General features: G+C 46.4%; 1 long non-coding RNA gene across 1 annotated transcript in view; it reads left to right on the top strand.

Moving 5' to 3' along the window:
- LOC147596683 (uncharacterized) overlaps positions 1-18008 on the top strand; it is a 698175-nt gene extending 680167 nt beyond the window's left edge. Inside the window, exon 3 of the long non-coding RNA XR_015261361.1 lies at positions 17877-18008. This is a non-coding gene — a long non-coding RNA (uncharacterized LOC147596683). The remainder of the gene's footprint in view (positions 1-17876) is intronic.
- Positions 18009-19341: the final 1333 nt, after the last annotated feature.

Here is a 19341-nt window from a genome sequence, read left to right as displayed (position 1 = left end):
CGCGCATCAACCTCAGGAAAAAAATTGAAAGGTACAATGGACTGCTGAAAACTACACTGAGAGCAGTGGGTGGTGGGACTTTCAAAAATTGAGATATACATTTTGCAAAACTCACCTTCCTAGTCAACATTCAAGGATCCATCTGTCCCAATGGAAAGCTGGCCCTCCCTAATCAGAGCCTTTATGTAGTGTAGAAGGAGATGAAGTCCCTGTGGTGCATGTAAGGAATATGTTGGGGAAGACAGACTGGGTTATTCCTCCCCTGAGAAAAGGCAAACCCATGCATGGGATTGCTTTTGCTCATGCACCTGGATGTACAATTTTTTTTCCATGACAGTTGTAGAACGTTGGAACAGGTTGCCCAGAGAGGTGGTGGATGCCCCATCCCTGGAAACGTTCAAGGCCAGGTGGGATGAGGCTCTGAGCAACCTGATCTAGTCGGGGATGTCCCTGCAGGGGGGTTGGACTAGATGGCCTTTGAAGGTCCCTTCCAACCCTAACCATTTTATGATTCTACTTGGTGAGTGATTGCAGGAGAATGGGGAACTCTGATGTGTACTTCAAGGAGATTTGATTCTAGGTGAAAATAGCTAATAATTTGAACTGTATATAATCATGTGTTGTGGTTTTGTTTAGTGAGGGGGGGCCTAAGGTGGTAGCTTCTGTAGGAAACTGCTAGAAGTCGCTCCCCTTTGTTCAGTGAACTCGGCCAGGCCTAGGGCGGACCTGCTGCTGGCCAAGGCCGAGCCAATTGGTAGCAGAATGTTCCCTGATAATGCCTCTGCAATAATATATTTAAGAAGGGGAAAACAGAAAAAAAAGAGAGAAGAGAAGATGTGAAGCTGAGTGGGGGCAGAGGCGCAGAGGGGGAGGCACAGGCTTCATGGGCCTTGCAGGCCTCACCCTCTGGCCTCTTGCCAGGTGGCCGACTGGGCCTGACTCAGCCCAGCCCGGCAGCAAGAAGTGGAGAGGAGATGAGATGGATGATGTGAAGAGATTCTGAGAGGCGTCTGCCAGCCTGTTGTGAAGAACTTCTCTTGTGAGAGGAATGGCTGCAGATGCCAAGGTCAGTTCAGAAGGAGGGGGAGGAGTAATGTGGCTCCTGGCCAAGATTCCCCTGCAGCCTGTGGTGACGACCATGGTGGAGCAGGTTGTCCCCCTGCAGCCCATGGAGGTCCACGGAGTAGCAGAGATCCACTTGGAGCCCGTGAAGGACCCCGTACCGGGGGAGGTGGATGCCTGAAGGCGGCTGTGGCCCGTGGAGGGCCCACTGGGACAGCCGTTCTGGAGAGACTACACTCCGTGGAAGAGATGACACACGCCAGAGCAGTTTCACGAAGGACTGTGGTGTAGGGGTGGGACCCCACAACGGAGCAGGGGAGGAATGTGAGGAGTTCTTCCCCCGACCATGAAGCAGCTGAGTAAAACAACACGTGATGAACTGACTGCGACCCCCATTCCCTCTTCCCCCCTGTGCCGCTTGGGGTGGGGAAGGTGGTAGAGATAATGTTGAGCCTGGGAAGAGGGAGGGGTGGAGGGAGGTTATCTTGTTCTCTGTCTCATTATCCTGCTTTGGTTTTAGTAATTAATAAATGAATAATTTTCCCCAAGTCGAGTCTGTTTTGCCCGTAATGGTAACTTTAAGGATTTTCTCTCTCTCGTTATCTCAAACCTTGAGCCGTTTTTCCTTATATTATCTCTCCCTATTCTCTCGGAGGGTGGGGGGAGTGAGAGATAGACTGCGTAGTCTGGGCCCGATTGGGGCTGAACTACGACATCATGTCTGTAGTTATTATGCCATATCTAAGGTATCGCAGCAAGAATCACCCTGATTAGTGGAGAACGAACTTTGATGAAAATGAGCGAGGTGCAGCGGGGGTGGAACCAGAACTGGCACCCAACAATTTCCTGGAGATCCACATCCAATTCGCAGACCATGGACATGATACTCCAGCTGTGCTAGATGTACCAGCTGCGAGCTCCAGGTGCAGCATACAACCCCACACTGCATGCCATCTCCCCTGCCCTGAAAGAGTGTTACGATAGATGGATCCCAGAGTCCTGGACTGAATGAATTCAACAGACTTTGGAGGGATGGCCCATGGATTGAGGGAATGATGTCTGTATGTGTATATATATATAAGCATTATGTAAATGGTGTGGAATACAGGGTTGATATTGTCTTGAGTTTTGGCAGTGATGGAGTTAATTTTCCTCTCAGTAGCCAGTGTGTTTTGCTTTTTATATGTGAAAAATGTTAATAAACACACTGATATGAGTTGTTGCTAATGAGACCAAGGCCACTGTCTTTTTCAGCAGTACAAGGCAAGTGCTGTCTTCCTCTCTGGGAGCTGCCAAGCACAGTAGAGTCCTGATTGGATTTGCGGGCTCTGAGCTCTCCTGTTCTTTAGGCACAAAGTGGGAGAAAACAACATAATTTAAGGAAATATGTTTATGTGAAACGGGCATACTGAACGGCAGGTTCATGTTCACCTTTCTAATCTGCACAGTGCATTTTAGAGATGTGTAGTCTAGGTCTCACTGCAGCATTACTGGAATGAAACTGAGGCCTTGGTGTGTCCTGCAGGTTTAAGGTGTTGATAACACCTTTCTTAAGATGAGAAACTGATGGGTAAGAAATGTCCATGCAGCTGTGACACAAATGGACCTTCAAAAACCTTTATGGATATTTACCAGAGTCAGTTTCTCTTCGTAAGTGTAGTTTCACCAGCATGAGCTAATAATTTCAGAAAGTTGTAGGTTTTCATTTTGGCACTCTCCATGCTCTCAACTTATGATCTTTATGGTGAGTTGTTGTCGTGGTTTAGCCCCAGCCAGCAACTAAATACCACCTGGCTGTTTGCTCTTCCTTCCTTTCAGTGGGATAAGGAAGAGAATTGGGAAAAAGAAAGGCAAAACTCATGGGTTGGTATAAAAACAGTTTAACAGGACAGCAAAGAAAGAGAAAACAAGAAAAAAACAACAACAATAATAGAATATATGAAGTGCATGATTCACAGTATAATTTGCTCACTGCACGAAACCCAATGCCCAGCCCACTCCAAAGCAATGGTCCTGCTCCCGACACCATCTCCACTTTATATACTGAGTCTGATGTCATATTGTATCGAATATCCCTTTGACCAGTTTGGGTCAGCTATCCTGACTGTATCCCTTCCCAGCTTCTTGTGAAAATTAACTCTATCCCAGTTGGAATCAGGACAGTTGCTTTATTTTCTGAACTGCTGGACACACTGTTTTATAGGTGTACTTTTTTATCTCTTCTGGTAGAACTTTCACAAACTTTCAGTGTTGCCACTCAAGGCTTAAGACTTCATTTGGCTTTAGTGTTCCTGCAGCGTGGAAGTTAAGCAACAGTCCTGCAAATGTTGATTGTTGGATACCTGGAGTACCAGGGGCACTTAGTGAACAATCCAGACTGAATGGAATTGTTATGTTTGTGAGCAGCAGGCCTCAAGGACATCACTGAGGCCGCCTGTGAGAAAGTAATGAGGCTTCCTGTGAGAAAGTAAACGAAGCAACCTTGAGAAGAAGGAAAACAGCTGGCATACGTGACTGGGGGCTGAACGTGAAGCAGGGTGCAGGTGGAGAGAGCCGTGCACGTGAACATAGAGACTTAACGAATCATATTTTAGCTAGGAGCGCGTGCTCTCAGTTATCTTCTATATAAGACATGTAACCACGTGAAATAAAGGAGAACGATCATACTCATATTGAGATCGCGTTGTTACTCCGGGTCCGTCTCTCACTCCGACATCTGGTAGCAGAGGATGGTTCGGCTCGACTAAGGAGCAGCGAGACCGACGTCTCCGAGACTGCGGTAAGCAGCTAGAGGAGGGGAGTGGGAAAACAACGGCTGAGAGAAGTGCTGTCTGGTGCACAGTCAAGACAGACACCGGTGTGAGGTTGCTCCTCACCTCTCAGGTGCTGCAATGGAGCTAGAAGCGGCAGCCAAGTTACTCGCCGGGATCCTCTCTAAGAGAGGGATAGAAGCACCGGTGAAACAGATAGTCCGTCTGATTAAACTGGGACAGACTTGGGGTCATTTTTCCAATAGCCATCTGATATTTTCGGTTGTGGAATGGCGAGCGGCCGGGGAGGAGATGGGGTCCACACTGACCAAAGAGGAGTCAGCAGTGGTTAAGCTCCTCCAACATATGCTCTCTATGAGAGGACTGATTTATGACTCGGCCATCCTAGAAGCTTTGCTGCAGTGGGCAAAGAAAAGGGAATTAATCTCCACAGTTGATGCTGCTTTTGAACTCCCGACATTGGAAAAGATAGGAAAAGAGCTGTGGGATGAAAAAAGTAAAGGATCAAAGGAGGCGAGCAAACTCTCCACCGTGTGGAGGCTAATTAACGAAACATTGATAAGCATGAAAGCCAAGCATTCAGTTGCCACATCTGCTCTTGCGGCCTTAACTCCAGCCAAAGGGTCCACCTCCACTGCTAGCATGCTGTTCTCGGGTTTAACGAGCCCTGCCGCCGCCCCTGCTCGTGCTGACGGTGTCAGGGTTTGAGTCCCAGCAAGGACTCCAGGAAATGCAGCCACAGCCCCTATAACTATAGATATGCGGGCACCAGAGGGAAAAACTGCCAAAGACTTTTCACCACCATCAGATGTACCACTGCCAGGCACCCCGCCACACTGCGCCAGTGCAGGCTCAGAGTCACGAGCCTTTTCGCTGGCGCCAACAGCTCCGGTTTATCCCCCGTTACCACCTTCTTCCCTGCCACCACGGCGTGAAGAAGAGGGGGATGAACATTCATCCGTCTTGAAGGATGCACAGCTGCAAGAGACGCTAAAAAGGCTGAAAGCCCTAGAGGTTCGCCTAGAAGCGTCGCTGGGAAACTTGTCAACTCCTTCGCCTGTGCCACATCGAGACCTGCCAGCGTCCAACCTATTCGTTCCGAACGGAGCATCGGGTGAGATCAGTCTTTTTGCACCTTTGCAAGGGACGCCGGCGGGAGGGGCCGGGGTTTTGAATCCGATAGTGCAGTGGAAAGAGGTGATTCGAGATGCTTTGATAGAAGGAGAGCCTTTGCCCATGGCATTTCCAGTTGTGACCAATAATACTGGGAGAAGTGTGTGGCAAGCATTAGACTGGAAAATATTGAAGGAAGCTAAAAGTGCAGTTACTCAGTATGGGCTAAAATCATCATATACTCAATCTGTGTTGCAGCATATTTTTTTTTGTCACAGTTTTTAACTCCTTATGATATTAGAATGATTGTCCAGATGCTTTTGCTACCGTCACAGCAGCTGCAGTTTTTTCAGCACTGGCAGACTGCTTGTGATAGGGCACCTGCAACGCCTCGACAACAGGGTGATCCATTATTCGGGGTGCAAACTCAAATGCTGATGGGAGCGGGACCCTACACACGATCTGATTGGCAAGCGTAATTTGCTACCAAAGTGTTACAACTGGGCCAAGATTTGGCTTATAGAGCGCTTGCTAGGGTGTACAATGAAAAGTCCGGACCTGCCTTTACGTCAGTAAGGCAAGGTCCCACAGAACCATATGGGAAATTTATTGATCGGTTGCACACTGCAATTATGGCTCACCCTGATCTGGATGATGACATGAAAGCAAAGTTCTTAGATATGCTTGCCTTTAATAATGCTAATGAAAAAAAAAACAAAACAAAACAAAACAACAACAAAAAAAACCCCCAAAAAACTAAGAGAGCCCTTAGTGTGCTGCCAAAAGGATCTAGTACAGGGCAACTGCTGGAAGCTGCCGAGCGAATGTTAGAACAAGAAAAGGCTACAGTCATGGCTGCTGCTGTAGGTGCAGCAGTTAAACCGTTGATATCAATAAAGCGGTGCATGATTAACTGTCTGTAACCCCCATTCCCTCTTCCCGCCCCCCATCCCTGTCCCGCTCAGGGGGCAGGGGAGGGAGGTGGGGATGGTGTTAAGCCCGGGAAGAGGGAGGGTTGGGAGGAGGTTGTCTTGTTCCTTTTTTCATTATCCTACTTTGGTTTTAGTGATTGTCTGTTTTGCTTGTAGCAGTGGCTTTAAGGATCCCTCCCTATTCTTGTCTTAAACCTCGGGTTTTAGTTTTCTTTCCTCCTATATGCCCGGGGCCACAGCCGCCGCCAGGCGCCCCACCCCCCCCCCCGCCCCTGACATGGTTAACAGATACTCCTGTCTGAGTCAAGCTTTGTATAAGTGGAAGGACCGTTCCCTCTTATAACATGGGGGAAGGGATATGCTCATGTCTTTACAGGAGCAGTAAGCAAGTGGATCCCTGTCTGTATCGTCTGCGGGTATTTCAGAACATGTTTGGTTGACCTGCCAGATACCGGTAGGACGGCAACTCTGTGTAAAAGAGCAGCAACCACGAGTGCTGAGTGCTAAAACTACAAAAGATGGAACTTTTTGAGATCAGTAAAGTCCATCTGTCTATTTTTTTTAACTATTCAAGAGCTAATGTTTCTAGAGGGGTAATGATTGTAAATGCTTTAAGATCTATACATTGCAACGACACAGCATGACGTAATCATGCGAGCACATATCAAAATCCAGACAGCATAAAAGACCTAAACGAAGCATACATAGCATTGAATCTGATTGCCAAGACAATACAGAGTTTTGGAAACTAAGTAAAATTACTGCTGCTTCAGTCTTTACACCTAGTGTGGCAAGTGCCTAGGCATTAACTGTGCTAAATAAATTGTACTGTTGGCTTGCTAAGCAAATAAATACAACTGCATCGGCACTATTAACACTGTTAACTGGTGTAGATTCTATATACTATGCTACTTTACAAAACAGAACCGCTGTTAGCCTGCAGAGCACATATTTTGACAGGCTTTGTTGCATGTGCTGGCCACGCATGCAGCAACGTCTGGTCAGGCCTTGTTGTATGCGTTGGCCACGCGTGCAGCAACGTCTAGTGGCTACTCTTTCACTGAATCTGCTGAGGATAAAACGGGGGTGACTCGGGGCGGGGAGGGGGAGAGGACCCAGAGCACACTTTATTTACAACAGGGGACGCCCTGAAGGTGCTGCGCCTGTCTCCCTTCTGTGCTCTGACCCGGCTGATAAACATCCTCTTGCTCAGCGGTGTCTTTGGCGTAGTTGGGTTAGTAACAGAATAGATCAGCAATAGATTTTTTTTTTATTATTAGCACAAAATCATGATTGTCAGGATTTTGATGGGCTTTGCTGCATGAATCTGTCTGATCATTCGGAATCCATTCACAAAAGTATTCAAAACTTGCAAAAAGGAGTACAAAAACAGCAACAAAGTGATGGTTTTGATATATTCAGAAATCTTTTGGTGACTTGATATAAGCTTGTTACTAATAGCTGTAGGATGCTTATTCATTCCTTTTATATATGTATTTTGATCTATATTCTGTGTCTTAAAATGTGTGCAGACTTTAATAGATAAAGCGTTGAAACAAGCCTCTTCTCATAAACAAAGAAGGGGGAGATGTGGTATTTCGCTGAGCCAGTATGGTATCAGTGAAAGCACACCGACTTTGGGGGAGGAATGCAATCATGCTCTCAGGAAGAAAGCCATGTGTCGTAGTTCAGCCCCGATCGGGACCAGACTACGCAGTCTCTCTCTTGCTCCCCCCACCCTCCGAGAGAATAGGGGGAGATGATATAAGAAAAACGGCTCAAGGTTTGAGATAAGGACGGGGAGAAATCCTTAAAGGTACCGTCATGGGCAAAACAGACTCGACTTGGGGAAAACGATTCATTTATTTCTAAAATTAGCAGGAGAATGAGACAGGGAACAAGATAACCTTCCCCCACCCCTCCCTCTTCCCAAGCTTAACATTATCTCTACTACCTTCCCCCCCGAGCGGCACGGGGGGGGAAAAGGGAATGGGGGTCGCGGTCAGTTCATCACGCGTTGTTTTACGCCGCTGTATGATCGTCGGGGGAAGAACTCCTCGCATTCCTCCTCTGCTCCAGAGTGGGGTCCCTCCCAAGGGCCACAGTCCTTCGTGAAACTGCTCCGGCGTGGGTCATCTCTTCCACGGGTGCAGTCCCTCTAGAACAGCTGTCCCAGCGGGCCCTCCACGGGCCACAGCCTCCTTCAGGCCTCCACCTGCTCCGGCGTGGGGTCCTCCACGGGCTGCAGGTGGATCTCTGCCCCTCCGTGGACCTCCATGGGCTGCAGGGGGACAGCCTGCCTCACCATGGTCTTCACCACGAGATGCAGAGGAATCTTGGCCAGGAGCCATATTACTCCTCCCCCTCCTTCTTCACTGACCTTGGCGTCTGCAGCCGTTCCTCACAACAGGCTGGCAGACGTCTCTCAGGATCCTTTTTACATCTTATTCACTTCTCATCTCCTCTCCACTTCTTGCAGCCGGGCCGGGCCGAGTTGGGCCCAGTCGGCTGCCCGGCGGGAGGCCAGAGGGTGAGGCCTGCAAGGCCCATGAGGCTCGCGCCTCCCCCTCTCTGCCCCCCGCTCAGCTGCTTCACATCTTCTCCTTCTCTTTTTCCTGTTTTCCCCTTCTTAAATACGTTATCGCAGAGGCGTTATCACGGGACATTCTGCTACCAATTGGCTCGGCCTTGGCCAGCAGCGGGTCCGCCCTAGGCCCGGCCGAGTCCACTGAACAAAGGGGAGCGACTTCTAGCAGTTTCCTACAGAAGCAACCACCTTAGGCCCCCCCCCTCACTAACAAAACCAGAACACCATGGAATGAGAAGGGAAGCTTTAAGATACAAAACATTGTTAGCAGAATTTATGGCTTGTTTCAACAGAGGCCTGCAGAAAACTAGTCATTGCTCTTATAGATAAGAAAGTTACTGGAGTTGTTATATCTATAATAGTAGAAGAATGTTATAGTAGAAAATTACTAGAAGGTAGTGAAACTTAGCTTTGCTTCGTAATCATGAATATGTATAACGTGTGATCAGTAATTTTATTAACTAAGCTTGTGTGTGGCATAACTGGGTGGTTGCTGTCCTTGGTTAAAATCGGAATTGTGATACTAGGCATCATACTAGGCATAATCATTAACATACCATGCTTGCAAAAAATGATTAACAACTCAATACAGACAATCTGGCTAATCAAAAAAAAAAAGAAAAAAAAAAAGAAAAAAGAAAAAAAAAAAAAAGAAAAAAAAAAAAAAAAAGGGGGAGATTCAGTAGAGGCCTACATTAACCTAGTTGATATTGTAGTAAAATAAGGTCAGGAGTACCAAAAAGGGCTATTGGAGGACCATGTTATTTTGGAAAATTGATAGTGTTTGCTCCACCTATGAGAACATTATGGAATCATACTCGAGCAAGAAGATCGCTAAAAGTATTGACTCCCCATTGTGACAGCAATTTAACCCTGTTGGGTACAGCTGAGCGGATAGCATTATCTTTATTTGTTCCTTGGGCAGCAACTGCAAAAAGCTTTAGCTAACTTAAATAAATTAGCTTGTTGGGCACAAAAGCAAACGAATTTAACCTCTAGCATGTTATCAGGATTATTAGAAGACATGGATAGCATGCGTCATGATATTTTTGCAGAATCTAGCAGCCATTGATTTTTTGTTATTAGCGCATGGACATGGATGTGAAGATTTTGAAGGTATGTGTTGCATGAATGTTTCTGATCACTCTAAGTCGATACGCTATCAGTTGGCAGAGTTATGATGCAACATGCATGCAATACAAGTGGAAAGCAGGTTAACAGACTGGTTGAAATCCTTGGGGGTCACAGGCTGGCTAAAAGATTTGATAGTTTATGGGTTGGTATTATTGATGGGTTTGCTGTTGACACTGATGATTTTGGGGTATATTTTAAAATGCTTTGTGAAAGCTATGGAACGTATGATGAAAGTGGGTCTGGATTGTTCAAAACCAAAAGGGGGATTTGTTGGATACCTGGAGTACCAGGGGCACTTAGTGAACAATCCAGACCGAATGGAATTGTTATGTTTGTGAGCAGCAGGCCTCAAGGACATCACTGAGGCCGCCTGTGAGAAAGTAATGAGGCTTCCTGTGAGAAAGTAAACGAAGCAACCTTGAGAAGAAGGAAAACAGCTGGCATACGTGACAGGGGGGGCTGAACGTGGAGCAGGGTGCAGGTGGAGAGAGCCGTGCACGTGAACATAGAGACTTAACGAATCATATTTTAGCTAGGAGCGCGTGCTCTCAGTTATCTTCTATATAAGACATGTAACCACGTGAAATAAAGGAGAACGATCATACTCATATTGAGATCGCGTCGTTACTCCGGGTCCGTCTCTCACTCCGACAGTTGATAGTGCAAGCAGCAAATGATTAGCAAATTCAGCACAAACATCATTGGGTTTTCTTCCTGAAAGTAGGAATCATTGTCTTGAAAGTGGTGTTCTGGTAATTTTTAGACACTTCTCCTTTTTCTTTCTCTCCACTTTTTGGAGGAGACAAGGCTCATGCAATACTCTCTCCCAGACCCCTGACAGCTTCTGAGCCAATTTGCACCAGCCTTTAAAGGTGGGTAGATGTCTCGAAGTGAAGAATCACTTTCTAAAATTTTTTGGTGAAAGTTGGAGCTAGATTAGAAGGATACAAATTGCTGACTTCATTGTGGGAAACACTATAATGTAAATTCAGCAGTTGCCTGTTCTATTTAGCCACCAATATACCAATTAGCGTGTGTGTGGGCATGCCGCTGTGTGTGCAGATCAGAATTAACAATAGCTTCATGTGCTTCCCTTCAGCCCAGTTGCTAGCTGAACATGGAAAGAGGCGAGAGTATTGACAGTACAGAGGACGTGTGTGGGGAACTAGTGGTTTGGGGCTGGGGAAGGCCAAAGGGGAACGTGGCAGAAGAGATGGAGGTAGAGCAGCAAGAGAGCAAGTCAGCAGAACCAGGCTCTCCTACTTCCACTGCTTCTGTCAGAAAAGCTTCATGAAAAAAACTCCACAGTTTATTTGATTTTAATTTTTCTTAAAAATTTGGTGTGCTGTTTCCCGAAAATGTTACCTTTTTTGGTAGCCTGAAGTGTAAGAGTAACTCCTTTATAAAAATGACACTACTGCAAACATCAGGAGAATATGGATATAAAAGAGAGAGAGTTTCTGAGCCACGGAACAAAGGGAACCTGGTTTCCAGTTGTCATGTTCCGATTTTGGATGAGAGGAAGGCCCCCTTGCGTTCCAGCCGACCTCAGATGAGTCTGGGAGGCTAGGGGTGGCTGGACTGACCTCTCACACACTGGAGCGTGGTTTTGTTCATATTCTCGGGAACAGAATTAAGACTCAAAATGGAGTCAAGTGCCAGGTAACTTTATTAACCCAGCAAGAAGTTTGTAAATGGAAGAGAAAGGAGAGAAAGGAAAGAGGGAAAAGAGTTTCGGTTGTAATAGCTACCACCACGGAGCTGTGGCGTCCCGACAGTTCAGTTCGCTCGATGGGGGGATGATCCGTCCAGTGTTGGTCATCTCAATGTCGGTTCCGTGGATGTGTATTCCGGCGAATGTGTATTCCATTGAATGAATGAAGTGAAGTGAAGAGAAGAGCTAATTTTCCTAGCCACACCCCTCACCTGGCAGTGATATGCATGCCCATTACCGGGTGATCCATTACCGGGCGATATGCATCTCTGGGTGCATGCCGGGGGGGGGGGGGGGGGGGGGGTGGGGTGGGGAGGGGAGGGCTAGAGCTCTGCATTCAGTTTCGCAAGACAACAGGAGTTGCCTTGCAAGATAACGGGAAGCCATTGTTTGGGTGGTGGTTTGATGTTTCGACAATGTTGAGACAAATATTCGACACAGTCTCTCACACCAATCCCTCATACTCTGAAATGGGTGTTGTGAATGGGAGTGATGCACTTCACTCGTAAGAGAGAAGCAACTATAAATTTTATTTTATATATAAACCCGTGATTTTGATTTTAAAAAGTTTGATAGTAAACGGTAGATGCGACAGTGATTTAACAAGATTCAACGGTAAGGTACACTGGATTATTTACTGCACAGAGGATGGGGTCAGACAAAACTGTCAGGGACACCCTCCCATTGATTCATGAGATTCAGAGAGAACCCCCTTGCTTTCTAAACTCCTTCTTAGAGAGGAGTCTAGGTACAGCTGGATCCAATCTTAGTCCCAGGCTTGACCAACAGTTTATGCCTAAAGGATTATATGTGCACAGTCAGTCCTTTATATCACTTAGCTAAGATTTCAAAGTTTAGCATGCTATTAGTCACTTAATGAGAATCTATTGTGGCAAGGAATCTCTCAACCTCAAGGAGTAACCTTGAGAGGCATCCCTACTCAAGGGGAGATCCCGATGTGCAGACCACTGCTGTGCAGGAAAGCTCAAAGGGCTCCTGGGCTGCTCACTATTTATAGAGCAAGATAATTGACTCATAGCTATATTTGCATACCAACTGTAGATGTTAGTTTCTGCCAAATTTGGCTTCAGTTAGACATTAACTGGCACTGTGGTTAGGGGCATACATTGCCATTCCTTGGCTACTGTGTTGTTATCTGTCTCCCCCGAATCCCCTTTAAGCCAAATGCCGCCATGACCATCAGGACCAAACACATCTATCACTGATAGTTATAACTAGAGCAAGGTTACAGGAAAAGTGGCCAGATTGGGAGGGAGAAGCACATCGTCACAATGGGCCTGAAGGCACTTGGTAGTTTCTTCCCTGCAATGGAGTCACAGAGTTTCTTCTCTGTGTCCCCTTGGAAAGCTGTGGGAGCTCAGTTGTGGGAGACCGGACAGACGTATGTGTGCACACAGATTGTGAGGAAATCAAGCTTCACAAAAATGTAGCAAGAAGTGGGGCAGGCATCTTTAGAAATGTGCCAGGGGGAAGTTCTAGCAGCACAACGTAAGCCACAGTCTTATGGAATCGTGATGCTGTCACAAATTGAAAGCTATTTCTAATTAGTTGGAAAGCCTGTTATCAGTTAATATCATAGAATCATAGAATCATAGAATGGTTAGAGTTGGAAGGGACCTTCAAAGGTCATCTAGTCCAAACCCCCTGCAAGGAGCAGGGACATCCCCAACTAGATCAGGTTGCTCAGAGCCCCGTCCAGCCTGGCCTTGACTGTTTCCAGGGATGGGGCTTCCACCACCTCTCTGGGAAACCTGTTCCAGTGTTCTACAACCCTCATTGTAAAAAATTTTTTCCTAATATCCAATCTAAATCTACCTCCCTCTATCTTAAAACCATTACCCCCTGTCCTATCACAACAGGCCCTACTGAACAGCCTCTCCCCATCTTTCTTGTAGGCCCCCTTGAGGTACTGGAAGACCGCTATCAGGTCTCCCCGGAGCCTCCTCTTCTCCAGGCTGAACAGCCCCAACTCTCTCAGCCTGTCCTCATAAGAGAGGTGCTCCAGCCCTTTTATCATCTTCGTGGCCCTCCTCTGGACCTTCTCCAACTGGTCCATGTCCTTCTTGTGTTGGGGGCTCCAGAGCTGGACACAGTACTCCAGGTGGGGTCTCACCAGGGCACAGTAGAGGGGGAGAATCACCTCCCTCGACCTGCTGGACACGCTTCTCTTGATGCAGCCCAGGATGTGGTTGGCCTTCTGGGCCGCAAGGGCGCATTGCTGGCTCATGTTGAGCTTCTCATCTACTATCACTCCCAAGTCCTTCTCCTCAGGGCTGCTCTCAATCCATTCCCCGCCCAGCCTATATTTGTGCCTGAACCTTGCACTTGGCCTGGTTGAACTTCATGAGGTTATAGCTCAAGTTCCTCAGTATTCATGGTTCTATTTTGGGGTGCTGTGTGAAAGGTGAACTGGTGTTGACTCAACTGTCTTGCTTCACCAAAACCAAGTTCTGTGGTTTCTACAGACTTAGATGATGATGTTTTAAGGGTAAGCCTCCAGCCTAGGGCCTTCAGCTGCTGTGGGTGAGTGATAAGGCACTGTGTCTGGCATGGAAACAGCATAAGGAATACAAAGTGGGCATTCTTTTAAAAATAACAGGGAAAGAGGAGGTAAAGTAGAAGCTTCATTAGCTCAGTAAATGCTACTGGAATGTTTCCTGTGGCACTTAGCAATGAGTTATCCTGCTATAACCAGGTGAAGGATCATAGTCAGCCACTCCAGGAGCATGGGATGATGCATGTGGGACAACCTAAGGTAGATTTAGGCCTAAACAGTGAATGTTTTCCTAAAGGAAAGAGCAAGTTTTTGACCATTGGTAGCAAAGAAACAAGATCAAAGCTGTCCTAACAAAGAACTGGAGTGCCAGATGGTGAGGTCGGAAGAAGTCAGGAGCTAACTTGCTGGTGCTTTGTAAATGGCACTGTGTGCCAATCTGTGTTTTTAGGCACCCATGTACTTCTGAACACTGGGCCTCTACTGTACATTAGTGCACTGTGTCAGGAACAGAGGATTTCTTTGACATGCTTATGCTGTGTTGCTGGTAGATACAGCAACACACTCAGATAAATTTGAGAGCTACAAAGAGCAGCAGTCCAAGCGTTCCTTGCTTGTAAACACTTGCTGCATGTTTTTTTAAAAGGAAGACATCCTTGAAGTAGAGGAGGAGGAAGGAGGGAATAAAGGTGAGAGAAACATTGAATGTTCTTTCTTCTGAACTCTAAATATGGCTTTGCACAGCAAAGGTAGGGAGCAGGGATGCTCTCTGCCTGAGATAAGAACAGCCTGGAATTGCCTCTAACTTTCTCCATATAACTCCCAGTTATTCCTCTATGCTAGAAAAATCAGTAGGAGCTGCATGGACATCTGTTAAGCAGTCCTGAATCACAATAGTGGCAATAAGAGCCGAAATGATTTATTGGTTGTGAGAATGCAAATACCAGTCACTGCTACATCTTATTGATTTGGCTTAGCAGATCTCTTCTGACCCATTTCTTCCTTCTCCCTGTTGCTTAGCAACAGATGAAACATGTTAATGTTAAAAAGACTGGAAAACAAGACTTCAGCAGAAGCTGCCTGTTTTTATAGGTTTTATTTCCTTGAGGGCAGACGTTTGTAGTGGTTATTGTGAGTAATCACCCTTGTCATGGTCTCATGTGAGCATTCAAATTGCTTTATTTTACTGCATGCCCTGTAAATGAGCAGAGCTCTTTATTATAAGGTTCTTTCACCCACTTCTGACATCCAGGAGCCTGTTTGTGTCTATAAAAGGCATCTGAACACCTAAAAAGAGAGGGAGGCTGCAAATTCTGCCTGTGCATTAGGCTGGAGGGTGCAGATTCAGTAAACTGCTTTTTTAATTGAAATGTCTTTACTGATCTGCCCAGGGCACAAAGTATCAGTCTGAGCTGTGAATAATAGGCAGAATCAATTGTAGTAATTAAATACCAACTTTGCAACTACTTTATCTCACCCTTTCTTCCCATGTTGTATGAGGGATTTCAGTGATGGTCTGTGTAGGGCCACTGTGGGAAATCACAAGCTGCACAGAGCTGTGAGAACATGACCTTGGAGAGGGGAGCTAGGAGGGTTGTTATTGAGCAGTATGTTGTTGCTATCTGGGAACCGCTGTTAGCTAGCAGAGCACGTACTTGGCAGGCCTTGTTGCATGCACTGGCCACGCGTGCATCAACACCTGGTCAGTACTCTTCCACTGAATCTACTGAGGGTATAAACAGAGGTGGCTCAGAGCAGAGGGAGAGAGAAAGGACCCAGAGCTCACTCTACAAACAACAGGGGACACCCTGAGGGTGCTGCGCCTACCTCCCTTCTCTGCTCTGACCCCGCTGATAATCATCCTCCTGCTTGGCGGTGTCTGCGGCTTAGTCGGATTGGTAAGACTCTCACAAAGGGAGAACAATATGCTAGTAACTGCTTATGCTAGGAACTGTAACTGCTTATGCTGGTAACTGCTTATGCAAGGCTATAATAGAGCAATAAATACTGTTGTGCTTTTAAATATCATATGCTGGGTGATCTTTGTGCATAGGAATCCTATGAACCGGTTACATAAATTAGCGACGAGGATGGGATTCCTGTAGCACAAACGACCCAGGGAGTGGGAAGTAAGGAGCGAGTGGACGGGGCTTGGTCAGTGGGGTGCATGCTGTGCCAAGGGTGCACTGTCCCATGTGGGTGGGGGGCAAGGAGCCCTCAGTCTTTGGAGCTTTGACTCATCATGATAGAGGTGGCGTGTTTGTGTCCTTTGTGTCGACGGTGTCATACTTTTTTTTTGTGTGTGTGGTTTTGTGTCCTTTTTGTTGACAGTGTCATACTTTTGTTACTGTTCAGTGTTGTTGGTGTGGACGTAAGCTTATTCCAGCTGATCTATATTTGTACTGTAGCTTAGTGTTCTGGTGTGTGTGGTGTCGCAGGTCGACCCCATTAGAACAAGTGATACATCCAGTTTGGTATTGTTGCCGTGCAAGGCACAGCGTTAAGATATAAGATGTTTAAGTGGAAACAGATAGGCAGTGCGAACAGACAAATTAACGGATTACAATCCGGAGTAAATTAAAAGTTTCCTAGACAGGTATAAGCAAGCTGTGTGTATATGTATAAGCATGAAGTAAATGGTATGGAATAAGGGGTGGATACTGTCCTGATTTCGGCAAGGATGGAGTTAATTTTCCTTTCAGTAGCTTTGGATTTTGTATGTGAAGAATGCTGATAAAAACACTCTGATGATAAGAGTTGTTGTTAATGAGACCAAGGACACTGTCTGGCTTTCCAAGTCTCGTTAACGTGCAGGTGCAGGAAGCTGGGCCAAAGACAAACAGAGTATCGTTCATTTGGATGTCGGGTGGTGAGAAATTGTACACTGTTCATTTTGTATATATTAATGTCCTTATATTTTGGTATTATTGTAGGTGTCCTCTTAGTAAACTGCAGCATAAAGCGACATGTGATTAACTGACCGTGGCCTCCAATCCCTCTTCCTGCCCCCTCACCCTCTGCCGCTTGGGGCAGGGGGAAGGAGGTGGAAATGGTGTTAAGCCCGGGAAGAGGGAGGGATGGGGGGAGGTTATCTTGTTCTTTTCCTCATTTTCCTGCTTTGGTTTTAGTAACAAATGCATAGTTTTCCCCAGGTCAAGTCTGTTTTGTCCATCACGGTAGCTTTAAGGATCTCTCCCTGTTCTTGTCTCAAACCTTAGGCCTTTTTTTTCTTCTTATGTGCCCAGGGAGCAGCCGCAGAATTGGCTAGTAGATATGCAAATGCTTATACTACTATTCGCTGTCTGTATATGATTAAAACATACTATGGAACATCAATTGAAATACAATCAGACAACGGTTCTCATTTTAAAAATCATAAAGTACTGAATTGGGCTGCCGAGAGAGAGATACAGTGGGTGTGGCATTTACCTTACCACCCACGGGGTGCAGGATTGCTGAAATGCCTTAATGGCCTATTGAAACAGCAACTGCATAGATTAGGAGGTACAAAATGCACGGCGTAGATTAGGAGGTACAAAACGCACGCGATGGGTAGATCATCAGCCCACCGCCGTGTGTGTGTTGAACAACCGTGCAGTGGCAAGAGATAAAATGCCCCTCCTATTGATGAAAAATTACCACGCCAGGCCAATAAAAGTACCACTCACTCTGGTGCAATACTCTGAGTGGCACTCAATTTGCATTGACCACCGAGCGAGGATTCTGATCCCTGCAGGCCTTTTGGCATCTGTGTATTTCTGGATGATGTCCCCACTCCACATTGAACCCAATCTTGTATTGCAAATGTTAGCAGGTGCACATGTTTGGTATCACCCCCCCTGGGCAGCCAGGACCAGTTGCAGCTGAAGTGGTGGCTGCTGATGATTCACAGGATGTCACCATCACCCTTATGGGTGAATCTAATTGGTTGCATGTACCTGTGCAGCAATTGCGATGCAGAGAATGAGAATTAAAAAAAAAAAAAAAAAGACAAAAGTGTGGGGGGGGGAGTGTTAATCTTGGTTTTGTCTGTTTTTTGTTTTAACAGGTTTATGCACACACATTTCCCCTGTGAGTAAAACGTATGGGTGACACTGGCGAAGGTGACCGGACAAGATACCCTTTGTCTCAGCACAGCGACTCCCCGGAACCCATTTATGATGAGCTCGGTAGGAGTACCCCTCACCGCAAGTGAGTTCACCGACACAGTTGCACAGTTGCCCAAACTTGTAAAAACACCAGGGGTTGCCTGAACTTATAAACCAGTGGGACAGCTGGCTGCTGTATCTGGGTAAATCACCTGCATTACCCCCACAAGAACTTTGAATCCTGGGAACATTGGATGCAGACAATTGTACCTATTTCAAATATACTAGTAACTCTACTAGTATAGCTTTTTCTGATTTGTTACTTGATGTAGATAGTATATGCCATGCTACGCTTCAAAATCGGGCTGCTATTTACTTTTTACTCCTAGCTTAAGGACATGGATGTGAGGACTTTGACGGTTTGTGTTGCATGAACTTAAGTGACCACTCAAAGTCCATCCATGCACAATTGCAAGAGATACACTGATTGAACCAACAATTAGTGGAAGCAACTGGATGGAACCTGTTCGCTGGATGGACATGGGGGTGGGGTTGGTTAAAACAGTTATTGTTGTGGACTATTGTTGATAAAGCTTTACACCGCTTAAGAGTATGGGTTGTGGAATACCACATTGTCCCAACTACGGACCACGCAGTGGCATGTGTGAGGGATTTCAGTGATGGTCCGTGTAGGGCCACTGTGGGAAATTACAAGCTGCACACAGCTGTGAGAACGCGACCTTGGAGAGGGGAGCTAGGAGGGTTGTTATCTCAGAGAGGGGAGCTAGGAGGGTTGTTATTGAGCAGTATGTTGCTGCTGGAACCGCTGTTAGCCAGCAGGGCACGTACTTGGCAGGCCTTGCTGCATGTGCTGGCCACGCGTGCATCAACACCTGGTCAGTACTCTTCCACTGAATCTGCTGAGGGTATAAACAGAGGCAGCTCGGAGCAGAGGGAGAGAGAAAGGACCCAGAGCACACTCTACGAACAACAGGGGACGCCCTGAAGGTGCTGCGCCTACCTCCGTTCTCTGCTCTGACCCCGCTGATCATCATCCTCCTGCTCAGCGGTGTCTGCGGCTTAGTCGGATTGGTAAGACTCTCACAAAGGGAAAACAATATGCTAATAACTGCTTATGCTAGGAACTGTAACTGCTTATGCTAGTAACTGTTTATGCAAGGCTATAATAGAGCAATAAATACTGTTGTGCTTGTAAATATCATATGCTGGGTGATCTTTGTGCATAGGAATCCTACGAACCAGCTACGCATGCACAGGCAGTGTTTGTATCATCTGATTGTAATGTATTGTATGTTAATGCACTACTGCTTTGTTACTATCTTGAAGTAAGAGAGCTACCTCCATCTGATCTGTTTATCTTTTCTAATAAAAGAGCATGAAGGGTGTTTGTCATAGGCCTTGACC

This window comes from Chlamydotis macqueenii, chromosome W, assembly GCF_036417535.1.
Source record: "Chlamydotis macqueenii isolate bChlMac1 chromosome W, bChlMac1.mat, whole genome shotgun sequence".
Lineage (NCBI taxonomy): Eukaryota > Metazoa > Chordata > Aves > Otidiformes > Otididae > Chlamydotis > Chlamydotis macqueenii.
The sequence above is the reverse complement of the archived record's forward strand: the minus strand, read 5'-3'. Positions and strand labels throughout refer to the sequence as shown.